Source organism: Lycorma delicatula, chromosome 7, assembly GCF_047948215.1.
Source record: "Lycorma delicatula isolate Av1 chromosome 7, ASM4794821v1, whole genome shotgun sequence".
Taxonomy (NCBI): domain Eukaryota; kingdom Metazoa; phylum Arthropoda; class Insecta; order Hemiptera; family Fulgoridae; genus Lycorma; species Lycorma delicatula.
The window spans coordinates 82370549-82383555 of record NC_134461.1 but is presented as its reverse complement, the minus strand read 5'-3'; the positions used below and the strand labels follow the sequence as shown (position 1 = coordinate 82383555).

Here is a 13007-nt window from a genome sequence, read left to right as displayed (position 1 = left end):
AGCGGTAGCTATTATCCGAAAAATTCCTTTGATCAATATTTCTGTGCAAAGACGAATTGATGTGGTGGCTGTTTTAAGTCATCTCATCAATTCGTCTTTTTTTTTCTTCAATTTGGAAATCGAAGAATCATTATGCAATCATCTGAAGACTTGCCAATTTTCAATTCAGTTGGATGAGTCCACTTTATCAACTAATGAAGCATTTTTGTTGTCATATGTGAGGTTTATCAAAGATGAGAAAATATGTCAAGAACTATTATTTATTAGAAATTTAGTTACATATGCAATGGGAAAAACTATATGTAATACACTGGAAACGTTTTGTGACGAAAAGGAAATTCTTTTGAAGAATATTATGTCAATTGCTACTGGTGGCGGTCCAGCTATGACAGGGCGTCACAAAAGTTTAATAGCGTACTTAAAAAATGAATACTTAAATGACAGATTATTTAGTCAGTTTTGCGTTGCTAGTGATGAAGACATCAACCGCTTGCTGCTTCACACAGAAATGCGGTGGCTATCAAAAGGTACTTGTCTGACTCAATTTTAAATCTGTTCGACGACTCTGTGATAAGAGTTCCTGGAAAACAAATACTCACGGCAATCTCATTATATCAAAGAATGATATTTCTTATTTGACAGACCTATATAAATTGTTTAATGTTGTTAATCTCCAGCTTCAAGGCGTCGATTTGAACTTTATTAAAACAAAAAATGTCGTTGCGCTTTGGTAGCCAAACTGCTGTTATCCAAGAGAAATATTGGCAAACATAAGTTTAATAACTTACCTAATTTATCAGCAGTATCCTTCAACAACGACGACTTGCTTGTTTACTGCCAACACTTGGAGAACCTCCACGGTGATCTCAAAGAACAATTCTAGACATTTTTAATATGGACATACCAGACTGAGTGTTGGATTATTTCCAAATGTCAACACAGCAGGATCATCCCTGTTTAGAAGAACAATTTATAGATTTGATAACAAACGAAGAATTAAAAATAAAATTGAAGAATGGCTATCAAGAATCTTGGCTACAACAGTCAATCCCGCAACTCTACCCTGGATTATGATCAATTGGTCCAACGATTTATGATAGCATTTCCATCGTTTCATTTGTGTGAACGTGGATTTAGTGCAGTAGAAACGTTGCTAACAAAAAAGAAAAATCGGTTGCATATTACGGAACGCGGCGACTTATGGCTGTTTTTAAGTAAATTCGAGCCTGACAAACTCGTTAAAGCACATTAGATTCATGCTTCACGTTAATGTAAGTGTAATTTTTCAATTGAAAACTTTGTTTTAATTATTGTATTTTTATATTGAATATGCTATTACGATTTTGTTATATAACTAACTAAATAGATACGATTTTAATTTTTTTGAAAACAATTTTAATAAAAATACTTCTAAATAAGGTAAATTTGAGTTTTAATTGCTCTCATTTAAAATTTAACTCAGAAATAGGATATGCCACGTTTAAAAACAATAATTGCAATTGCTGTTTTTAAGAGCGCATCTTAAAAACAGCAATTGAAATTATTATTAACAGATTCTAAGTTAAAAAATTTTGGGGGCGTTAGAAAATCTTTGATTCTCAATGTGGGCGGTGGTCGAAAAAATTCGAGAATCAATGTACTAGATCAGTGGTTTCCAAACTTATCCGAATCAATTAAAAAGTTTCCATGGCGTCCTACCCTATCCTTTTTTCTTTTTCGCCTCCGGTAATTACCTTTCAGATAATACCTCAGAAGATGATACATATGAGTGTAAATGAAGTGTAGTCTTGTACAGTCTCAGTTCGACCATTCCTGAGATGTGTGGTTAATTGAAACCCAACCACCAAATAACACCGGTATCCACGATCTAGTATTCAAATCCGTGTAAAAATAACTGACTTTACTAGGACTTGAACACTGGAACTCTCGACTTCCAAATCAGCTGATTTGGAAAGACGCGTTCACCACCAAAACAACCCGGTGGGTTATGGTGCCGTATCCTATGTTAAAGTATGGACTACTAAGTAAGTAAGTAAGTAAGTAAGTAAGAGATAAAAATAAATAAAACTCGTGTATTTTCATTACTTTTTACTTTTATTAACGTTAAATTAATAATTACAAATGTCTTGGTTAAATTAATTCGCGGCGCCCCTATGAAGAGGACGCGGCCCAAAGTTTGGCAATCATTGTACTAGATCATAAGTCTTGTAATTTTGAAATAATCAGTTGAATGTGCTTTGTCTCTTCTAAAAATACCATGGTATCAGCAAACCGTATTCAATTTATTTTCCTTCCTTTAACATTTATTCATTCAATATCATATCATATCTTCAACATGTATGCTAAATAAGATAGAAGATTAACATCACCATTGCATTACATCTCTTCTTAGAGCAAATAATCAGTAGTTTTCACATCTACAATCTGATTAATGTAAAATTTAATTAATCTTTGATCTTTCCAATCTACTTTTTAGTTTCCATTAGGATACTCCAATTTGATAAGGTAAAGTTTTTTCTATTTTTATAAAATGTACAGTTATATTTTTACCACTTTCTAATAATCAGTTGAATGTGCTTTGTCTCTTCTAAAAATACCATGGTATCAGCAAACCGTATTCAATTTATTTTCCTTCCTTTAACATTTATTCATTCAATATCATATATCTTCAACATGTATGCTAAATAAGATAGAAGATTAACATCACCATTGCATTACATCTCTTCTTAGAGCAAAGTTTTCACATCTACAATCTGATTAATGTAAAATTTAATTAATCTTTGATCTTTCCAATCTACTTTTTAGTTTCCATTAGGATACTCCAATTTGATAAGGTAAAGTTTTTTCTATTTTTATAAAATGTACAGTTATATTTTTACCACTTTCTGTATATTTCTCATTGGTGGTTCGTATTAGGACATTTACATCCCTCTTGCGCCATTTACAAGCTAACATTTAGCTTGTATGTGAACGAGCAATAATGTATGTTATTAGCTAGCTAGGTTATAGCCTAGCTATAAATCCGCCTCTGATGAAGAAAACAACGCAAGAAACCATTTCGTACTTCTTAATTTTCCAAGTAAATTTGTTACGGGATAGTTTTTTATTTTTGAAAATAGACGTGCTATTTTTGTGAGTGATTTTTGACTCTTGACAGATTATCTTAAAAATGTTATGGTTGATGTCATAAAAAATACTAAATATATGTTTCTTTGGAACATAATTTAATTGTTTTCTGGGTTTGTTTTTTCATTAAGTTAATAAGCAATAATCTTTTTCAACATCAAACGTAATTTTGATTGTGTTTCCATCTGGATTATGAAAGTACGAAAAAATCCATCAAACCTGTTATATGAATTAATAAGAATAAGAAAAAATTGTATTAGAATTCGGAATAATGAAAAGTGAAAATTAAAAAAAAAACTGGGAACAACATTAGTTTTTTAATATTAAAATTTAAATTTATTCTTTTTAATCTCTATTTAATTTTTTATTTACCAATTCATAACCTAGAAAAACTCACGAATTTGCCAAAATTGAAATCCCCAATTTTTTTTTACACATCTTGAAATTCCACTTACACAATGAATCACGTGACATCACATTATTACTATTTTTATTGAAGAGGATCTAATTTAAGCACAGATTAATATGTTAAAGCGGGTTTTTTCTTTATTCGTACACAGCCTGTTTATTTAAATTAAGTAATATTGCGCAACTTCAATGATAATTATATTTTTGTAAATAAAAATGTTATCTTTCATAGCAACTAAAGTTCAGTTTTAATGATAACATTATTATTATAAACCTGTTATCACGCCACTGCACTCACCTTAAGTACTATACTTTTACAAATTTATTATTGTGGTTTTTATTTAAGAAGAATACAATGTATACATTTTAAACAATGAAATAAAAAATGGAGATTAACTGAACCGTATTTTTTTGTAGTCAGTACCATAAAATTTTTATACTAAATACAAAACTTCAGCTAGAATTTTTTTTTGCTAACTTAACTCACTTAATAAACTCACTCAAATAAACTCACTTTAGTGAAATTCTAGCACTTACTTCTACATTCCCTGAAAGGAGATCTCCACAAAAAAAAAATTCAAAAGTAATTAGCAGTCTTATATTAAATAAAAAGGTTACGACAAAACCGATTACGCAGTTTTGAAGAGTTATAAAAAATTAATGAGGGTATATAGTGTACATACCAATTAATAATCGTTATTTTTTTTAAAAAATGTCTTATGTTCTCAAAGACGTCAGGGGAAAATTCTCTCAAAACATTAAGTGAATTTCGGGCTGTGTGAGCTTAGCCCCATCCTGTTGGAACGAAAATTCTCCCAGTCCCTTTTCCTCAACAATCTCTTCTATTGTGGGCTGAACAAAATTTCGCAACATTGATACGAAATTCATAGTCACGGTCATAGTAATGCCCATAATGATGCCGATATTAATGAAACCATTGACAAGGCTATTCAGCGGAGTCTGTATGTTTGGCGCCTTTCATACACGACGCCTCTCCCCTATCAAGTTTACCTACTTAATTTGGGTTACTAGAATTTAGTATGGTTTTATTTCATTCTTTTCCCAGGAATCAGGGCGAGATCTTTCGATAGCCGTAACTCGCTAACGGAGCACTTTCGGACCCATGTTTATATGAACGTTTTCGTTATTTTCGATAGTAGAATGAGCTCAGAAAGCGCCGGTATCACTGAATCGCCTAGAAAAATGAATTCTTCCAGAAAATTATTCACGAAGAATGTAACAATCTTCCAGGACGTGTTCTATGGTGAAAATAAAGAAGAAAGTTCATGTAAACATACTTCGGAAACGCTTCGTTAGCGAGTGTCGGCTGGCGAAAGAGTTTTTCTTGATTTCTGCGCCTTCAGTAAAATTAGGCTAAACTGTAATTCTTGGACCCAAAATAAATTTAGTGATTTTAATAAATCTGACCTGAAAACTAAATAAAACCTGTATTTTTAGTAGGTTCCGAGGAATCTGGTTAAAAGACAAAAGACTGGGGTCGAAAAACACATTTTATGTTTGGCGAAATAACTTTGTTAAATGGGTAATGTCAGATAAAATTTTTAAACAAAACTTGTAAATAATGGTATGAATAAAGTCCATAGAAACTAAATACAAACGTTCGAAGTTTATTAAAAACAAAACATATCAATATGTGGTAGATTTTAATTAATTTTTGTGTCACGAAACTGTGCAGCAGATATAAATATGAATTAAGCACGTATGATTTATATCTCGGTAGTTTAGGCTGAATCATTCAGTCACTCCCAATTGCAAGTTCAGTTATTATTTTATGTTAGGATGGGAAACGGACAGTTTGTGTGAAAATATTATTGAAGATATAGTAATCAATTTGGGAAACTGACAATAGTTCAACAGACAGTAGCTTATCGGGTATTGAAGTAATACATTGAGGTAACAAATATTTTTGTGCGTTTTACTTAATGAAATTGGAATATAGTGGTAACCCTTTTGCATAAAATTTTTATTATTAAGATAAATGTATAATATTATCACAGTTTTCTCATTTTTATAGTTACTAGTTATTTTTACTTCATTTTTATGTTAAAAGTAAAGAAAAGTGGTTTTTCGGATGAATTGCGCTAAATTAAATTAAAATCATCATACTGTTGTGTTTTGGTTTGCTGCACGCTTTCGTGAAACAAATTATAGATATTAAACGGAACAATGTTCATTATTACAAATCAGAAGAATTAAATATTTTAGAAAAAAAACAAACACTAACATATACAATAAAACCGACTTTCAAACAAATTACAATTGTTCTCTGTCACAATGGATGCAGCACCCTGCCCGAAGAAAATTGTTTCCGGTGGCTTTCGTGGATCACTCTGTATACAGGTGTACCACGAAGTTCTCCTGGGACTTACCTATAACCTATTCTACTCGTGAAAGTAATGGAAAAATTTCAATAAACATGTGTTATAAAATGTTTCTTTTGTGAGCTACGGCTAGTGAAAGATTTCAGCTATCCTGGTGAGATAAGATCGTGCTGAAATTTTTAGTACGTTAATTAAGGGGCAAAATTAGTGACTTTTAGTTATCGACCTGAAAAATCGAATAAAATAGGTCACAGAACCGTATCTACATTAAGTTTTGAGAATTTGGGATAAAAACCAATAAATTGGAGTAAAAAACCCTGTTTTTTATGTTTGAGGTACAATAATTTGGTAAAAGGGTAATAAATACACAAAAATTTTAAACAAAATATTTAGAGAATTTAATTCTGAACAAAATGGTGGAAAATAAGTTGAATAAAACAAAGAAAACGTAGAAAAATCTGAATTTTATTTCGAAAAAACATTATTACATTTGACAGAACATTTGTATAAATTCTCCTTTGGTGACGTAAAAAATTTGTAAATAGAAAATTTACTGTTAAAAATTGGTGTTAAATTTAAAAAACTGGAAATTACAAATAAAAATTACTTAGAAAATATTTGTTTTATTGACAGAAATACAATAAATTATTTGAAAAATTATTATTTCAAAGCTGGTAGTAAAATAACTACAGCTGATTAACTGTGCGCAGCACTGTATTAGAGTTTAAGTCATTCTGTAAGATATATTAAGTATAACGGTTACTGTTATACTTAACATATATCAGTTGCTGCGGTTAGCGAAGGTTTCCTGCAAGTTTTGTGAATTTTAGTTTGTTGAACGTGATCGGTTTGCCATTGAAGTAATGCCATACTTATTTACAATAGAGGAATACGCTGATATGATACTCATTTTGGATGAGTGTAATGGTAATTCTACAACTGCTGCAGTAGAATATGAAATACGTTTTTCCGAATCGCAGGATTCCAGATCCCAAAACAATTAGCGCGACTTTTCGCAATTTTAGGAAAACAGATTTGTACCTGACATCTGTACCTGTACAGATTTGAAAACCTGACATTTGTACCAGCTACGAACGATCTGTCTGAGACGACGCAGTTATTGGTGAAATTATCTATGCCATTCAGTGCAGTCCAGGCATTATTACACGACGTTTTTCTAAGCGGATCGGAGTTTCTCGTGCGATTGTTTGGAGAACACTTAAAACAAGTTTTATCCTTCTCATAAACAGCCAGTTCAACATCTTTCTTTTTTCCCTGTTTAGCCTCCGATAACTACCGTTTAGATAATACTTCAGAGGATGAATGAGGATGATATGTATTCGAATCGTGGATACGTTATCGAATGCCTTTTCTAGGTCTATAAACGCCAAGTATGTTGGTTTGTTTTTCTTTAATCTTCCTTCTACTATTAATCTGAGGCCTAAAATTTCATCCCTTGTCCCTATACTTTTTCTGAAACCAAATTGGTCTTCTCCTAACATTTCCTCCACTCTCCTCTCATTCTTCTGTATAGAATTCTAGTTAAGATTTTTGATGCATGACTAGTTAAACTAATTGTTCTGTATTCTTCACATTTATCTGCCCCTGCTTTCTTTGGTATCATTACTATAACACTTTTTTTGAAGTCTGACGGAAATTACCCTTTTTCATAAATATTACACACCAGTTTGTATAATCTATCAATCGCTTCCTCACCTGCACTGCGCAGTAAGTCTAAAGGTATTCCGTCTATTCCAGGAGCCGTTTTTTTAATTAATAAGCTAAATTTCTATTGATAATCTAATGATTTTTAAATCTTAGATTGTAACTTCTCGAATGTAAGTTAAGTAGTTTTTTCTAGGGTTCGTTCTAAAATGCCAAATCTGGGTATGTCATCCGGTGACCACCGGGTGCTGTGATCATCAAGGCAGCATCCGGGACCACGCCCGTCGTATATTCCGTGAGATGAAACTCCGGGTGTACAATCTTTGAGTTTGGGGACGGCGTTTAGGCGCTGTCCCTGCGCATAACTATAGAAATTATATAACCATAGTATAACTATATTATAATAGCATAATATATATAATATGCTACTACAATAAAGCAAAACTAGAAAAATTTCTATAGCTAACTATAAAAATCTGCATTTATGACAAAGATAGATGTAGACTACAGATCTCCCACCAGTAAATCAATCACGTCAAAATATACATACACAGACAGCCACTTTTCAATATTAATAAAATGTGATTAAACCGTCTATTAATTAATAATCTATTACAAATCATAATTAACGGCACGAATGTATAGCTACAAGAGAAAAAATGATTCAGAATTTTTTATTCAAACGTTAGCAGAAACTGATTTTTCTGAAAATTTAATAAAATGTGTTTGTTTTTAGGTATTGAAATTGCAAAGTAGCGAGATAAAAACAAGTAAAGTATACAAGTAGAAAATAAATTTGTTGGTGTGTATATAACCAAATATAATTAGAAAGGAAATTCTTAATATTTGTGTAAACGGTCAGCGCGTTGAGGTCAAAAAACATTCGACTATAAGAAAAGAAAAAAGGAAAGAAATAAACACGGTGTTGGAGGACGGAGATGAAAATCCACAAAGTAATAAAGGATATCAAGTTTTAAGATGAGAAATTTACAGCAGAACCTTGTAGAGCTCCTCTATAGCTCCGTGCCCAAAATTAAGACGACCAGTTTTAAAATTAATTTGATATCAGCGTGATGTAGAGAATAAAGCCGATAGATAAAGATAAATTTCGGATAATGTAAAACAAATAACTGAGGACGAAGGATGAAGTAAAATATGGAATGTGTGTCAATAAAATATGACCCGATTTCAAATAAATATATTTCATAATAAAAATGTGTTACCATTTTACAAGACAAATTACATTTCAAAAATTTTAATTGTCACTTACCGAGTTTTAAATGTTTTAATATGCTCTTCATCTGCATATAAAAAAACAGCTATTTTTTAAGAAATAAAAAAACACCCTGTGGAAAAAACAAATTAAAATGAAAACTAACATATGGCGATATATATATATATTTCTTTAATTCATTGTTTACAAGCTGTATGTTGCTTTAATAGCCATTATCACTCACCACGACCATACACAATCATCCTTAGTTTTTATCATCTTTACTGAATATTTCACAATAACTTTTGATTGGTAATTTTATACTAAAATATTTGTTTTTATATTACATTCAAACTGTCTATCGACATATCATATCAAGAAACAGCATTTTCTATGATGATAGTTTTAAGCTTATTATTTTTTTTATTATAGTATACATATCTCATTCAAATAATCCAACATTCCTATCCTCCTTCCCCTCACTCCAGCAATTTTCCTTCAATTAGTACTTTTTGAATACAATCATGACTTAGGACGTGGCCTATTCATTAGCATTCTTTCTTTGTATTGCCTTCATCATGCTCACATTTATAGTTGTCAAGACCTGATTATTAATCAGGTCTTTCTCTTGCAGTTGATACCTAGCATTTCCTCCACAGCTACATTTCAGAACTTTTCACATATCAAATTACTTTTCTTTATTGTCCATGTTTCTGCACCATATAATATCACACATCTTACAAATCTCTCAGACCAATAGGTATACATTTTGTTATAAGCAGATTTCTAACCTTGCTGAAAGCCATTTTACCACTCGCAGTTCTACTTCTAATTTCCACAGTTTTTTCCCTCAAACTATTGTGCTTACAAGGTATTTAAAACTAACAACCTATACCGATTGTTTCACCTGAATAGAAATTTTTGTTGCCATGTATTCCCTCAATATTCTCATTACTCATTCTCATGATTTATCAGTGTTTATTCTCATGCCATATTTTCTCCTATCTTATTTATTCTACCCCTCATTTGTGGCAGCTTCTCTTCAGTTGTAGCCATTACTACTTGGTTGTCAGCATATATAATTGTCTATTTCTTCTCCTACCTCATAATCACTATTTCGTAAGTCTTCCAAAGCTTCCACAATTAGTTAGTCTCCATAAATACTAAAAAGGACTGGTGACATGCAACATCACTGTCTAACTGCTCTTCCCATCTTTACTACTTCTGTTTCTTCTATTAGAACCTGTACCTATTCTATGTATAATTCCATAATAAAGTTATCCCTACAGCCCAATTCTCTTTATTTCAAATTTTTCATTATTTTATCCTTTTTAACCCTATTGAAGGCTTTCTCTCAGTCAATGAAACATATGCACAAAACTTTGTTTATATCTATCATTCTCTCCCTTAAAACTCTCATATAATGTATTACATAATAATTGCTTTTACTGTTCTCAAGATTAACATATTTAATCATTACATATAATTTTGAATAACAATTTTTTTTATTTTATATTAATTGCAGATGTATCTGAAAAACTTAGTAACCTGAATAAAAAACTTATTCACTTTCTTTTTCATTTCATTCATAATTAATGTATTTAATCATTCACAATCACTTTTGAATTATAATCTTAATTTGATTTATATTGCAGTCATTCCAGATGTACCTGAAAGAAAATTGTTAATATCCTGAAAAAAAGAAATTTTATTAAACAAAAACTTATTATATATGTTGACACACCCTTTCATTCTTTCACAATTACTTTTAAACAGTAATTTCATTGAATAATTTGTTTTTATATTACATTCATTTCATGTGTGCCTGAAAAAAAGAAATTATGTTAAACAATAAACATTAAGTTGAAGCTCACCCTTTGTGAAATATACAAGTGGACTTTTATCCTTTTTTTATAGCTTTACCATTTTGTATTTTTTATTACTTTTATTACTTTTCATAATTACTTTTAACAATAATTTCATATTGACTAACTCTTTTTTTGTAATTAGTACTGGAAAGATACATTTTAATTTACTTTTTAACATAACATCTGAAAAAAAAAATTAAAATAATTCTAATTACTTAAAAATATAAATGAACCTTGAATAGAATATTAATCTGCATTAGTACATTCTAAAAAAAATGCAATAAATTATACTTCTATAAATATATATATATATATATATATAGGCATAGTACATGCAATGCAGTAGATAAAGCATATTTTTATACGCCATTCGGGATATTCAAAAGAATAAAAATTATTTTTTTTACATTTACAATTCCTAATAATTTACTTATAGTTAATTTGCTAAATTTTATTGTATATTTCTTATCTAATGCGGCAGTAGAGGAATTAAACAATCGTATTTTAAGTGCTGCAGAAAATAAAATTGTTTCAGTAGCTAAAGATGTATATATTGGATGTTAAAACTCAGAACAAAATTTTGTTAGACAAAAATTACATAAAATGACTACTATCGACACTGGAGGATTACCATATGAAATAATATTTGTTATTGATAAATACTACATATTAACTACAAATGTACATGTTTCAGATGGCTTGACTAATGGAACAATTGGTAAATTATTTCAAGTGAACAGAAATGAAGACGGTGATATTACAATAATTTGGAAGCTATTTAAAAAAAATGAAGAAAAAACAGAAATAAATTCCGCCTCAGCCATAGAAAAAAATGCTTTCATTCAATTTAATCAACTGAACAAACATGGATAATTCCATGACTAAGAAAATATGCACATAAACGAGGTTGCATAAGTTCAAGGGGCACTTTTTTTCACTTAGCAATTTATGTGCATCTTAGCAACTTTTGAAAATGTTGCTAAAATGTGTTATCAGGAGCAAACCTGTATGCAAAATTTCAGAGCGAATGGATAAACAGAAGCGCTTCAAAATTCAACTGAAAGGTTCTGTACCATGAATCTCACTTACATAGTCCAAAAGCGAGTTAATATGAGTGGTAAAAGTAAATCTGCTTGCTCACCTAAGTAAAAATATTATAATAGTAGACTTATTCCAGATTGCAGTATTCAACATTTCCTGTCAGCTTTAATTAAGTATGTCAAGTCACTATTCTATTCTTCTTGATAATAAATTTAAATAAATGTTTAATTTGTAATTTTTATATGGTTGCTATGAAAATGAACTTTATCTTTTTTATTGACACATTAATAATAAATATTCATTTTATTTATTTTTTATTATTAATTGGGTAAATGTGAAACATTACTTTTTGTTTATTTATAAAGCACAATTTCCATATATAATCTGTACAGTCACAACATCATTATGAAAAATGTCTGTTCTAAAATCGTTCATAAAGCTTCTGAATATTTTTTGTAGTTTTATTTAAAAACGAATTTTATTATAGTAATTTTACAATTAAAGCAAAATTAAACCTCCCTGCAGTTTTGTTTTAAGCCACTTCCAGTATTATCATATTCATCTTCTAATAAGGATTGGTTTTTAGAGGAGAGGCACTTAAGTTATCATACTAATTGTCAGTCACCACAGGAAATTTAAGTTCCTGAAATGATTTATAGGAAGCTACTGTTTGTCAGATAATACCATGTTTATGCTATGCTGGCTTTACAAGCCTGGTGTAAACTGCATTGTGATATTTTAAATTATGAAGGATTCTGAGGGATTGTTTCTGATGTTCTTAGAATGGAGCATATCGTGAGACTATCCTGAGATTGTGAGAAAGAGATCAAGAATCTGGAAAAAAATTACCACAAATCTTTACATATTTAAATGTATTCTGACTTCTGTAGGATATCCCGAGTTCAACTTTACTTGTCGTTCTTTTTCGTTAAAGAAAAATAATAGAAGTTCCTTACTTGGATATGATGTGTATGTGGTTCTTTCCTCAAATAATATATTTTGAGAATATATCATTTATTTGAAATTTTCATAAAAATTAAAAAGTTTGTAACATTTAAATATGCAAATATGAATAAAGGTAAATTATCTAGTTACTGGAAAAAAAAATTCAAAACTGGTACTAAAAGTTCAAATATGTGCAGTGTAAAGTTGACTACCAGAAAGACAAAATTCATTTTTAATTTTTGGGAGTTCCTTTCCCGTTTTAAGATTTCATGAGGATTTTCTGACCCTCGCATATTAACTGAGTTAACTTTTTCCCAAGATGAAATGTTGATTCATCACTAAAACAATACTATCAAGAAAGACAACTTCATGCTGCAATATTTCGATCACGAAGTCGGC

At 30.2% G+C, this 13007-nt stretch overlaps 1 protein-coding gene across 1 annotated transcript in view; it reads left to right on the top strand.

Moving 5' to 3' along the window:
* Positions 1–11939, top strand: part of LOC142328177 (V-type proton ATPase subunit E-like) — a 105320-nt gene extending 93381 nt beyond the window's left edge. The window contains exon 6 of the mRNA XM_075371732.1: positions 11317–11939. The gene's annotated coding sequence lies outside the window, so the exon portion shown is untranslated. The remainder of the gene's footprint in view (positions 1–11316) is intronic.
* The last annotated feature ends 1068 nt before the right edge of the window (positions 11940–13007 follow it).